Source organism: Triticum dicoccoides, chromosome 3A (genome assembly GCF_002162155.2).
Source record: "Triticum dicoccoides isolate Atlit2015 ecotype Zavitan chromosome 3A, WEW_v2.0, whole genome shotgun sequence".
Classification (NCBI taxonomy): Eukaryota; Viridiplantae; Streptophyta; class Magnoliopsida; order Poales; family Poaceae; genus Triticum; species Triticum dicoccoides.
Genome location: NC_041384.1, coordinates 670,922,743 through 670,923,848, shown reverse-complemented (window position 1 = coordinate 670,923,848; position 1,106 = coordinate 670,922,743). Strand labels below are relative to the sequence as shown.

Sequence of the window (1,106 nt, the reverse complement as noted above, 5' to 3'; positions counted from 1 at the left end):
GAGATAGGTGGTCGTCCAGTAGGATGTGGTATCCATGAGTCCCGCCATATTCTGACTGATTGCATGTTCCCTATTCGCTATACAAGGCCTTTTTTAGAAGCTCCAAACCATGGACAATAGATTGTTAAGTTTGTGAAGCATTTGTGGAGAAGACCGTGTCCTCTAGACGATCATTTGGGAAGGTGCATGCCTTCAAAAACTCATGCACACAGATTCTCGGTATTCGCGAGTATACACTATGCTTGTCTCGCCAGCATATAGCTTGGTCGAACATTCTGAAATCCTTAAAGCGCATATCACCGCATAATTTAGGTTTCAACAAGTAGTACCATGCCTTCCAATGCGTCTTCCGCTTCCCTCTGTATGCACCCCGCCAGTAACACCGAATCATTCATGAGAGATCATCACAGGTGCTTCTCAGGAACTTGAAAATGCTCATAAGGAAGGTTGGAAGGGCCTGCGCAATTGCCTTGATGAGGACCTCCCTTCCGACTTGGGACATCAACTCGCCCCACTGAATGATTCTCTTAGTTGCTGTTGTAGATTTTGCAATTTCTCTCTAGAAAAACGACCACCTGGGGTCGGAAAGCCAAGGTACTGTACTTCTCCTCAAAACTAGCATTAGCCACTTCCAGAATGGGCATCACCTCCTATTTAGTAGCCTTGGAACATCATGGACCAAATAAATAGAGTACTTGTTTGGATTGATAAACTGGCCAGTAGCTCTAGCATACATTCCTAGTGCTACCTTCACATGGTTCGCTTCAGCCTCATTAGCTGGAAAGAAAAATAAGGTATCATTCGCGAATAAGAGATGAGAAATGCCCGGTGCCTGAGCGCACACACGTATGGGGGATACACTTGCCCTGCAATGTCATGTTTTAATATAGCATCCAATCCATCAACAACAAAAAGGAACAAAAATGGCGAAAGTGGGCCTTCCTGCCATAGCCTGCGGGATGGTGCGAATGAATTCGAGTGGGTTCCATTAAGTTTAACATTATATCTCACCGAGGTGACACACCTTATTATCCAATTCATCCATCAATGAGAGAAACCCAATTGTTGCATGACTCGCTCAAGAAACACCCAGTCCACCCTATCAT

General features: G+C 44.9%; 1 protein-coding gene across 1 annotated transcript in view; it reads right to left on the bottom strand.

The window, feature by feature from the left end:
• The window catches only part of LOC119272828 (phenyllactate dehydrogenase-like), a 23,228-nt gene that overhangs the window by 13,876 nt on the left and 8,246 nt on the right, over positions 1-1,106 (bottom strand). The window lies entirely within an intron of this gene.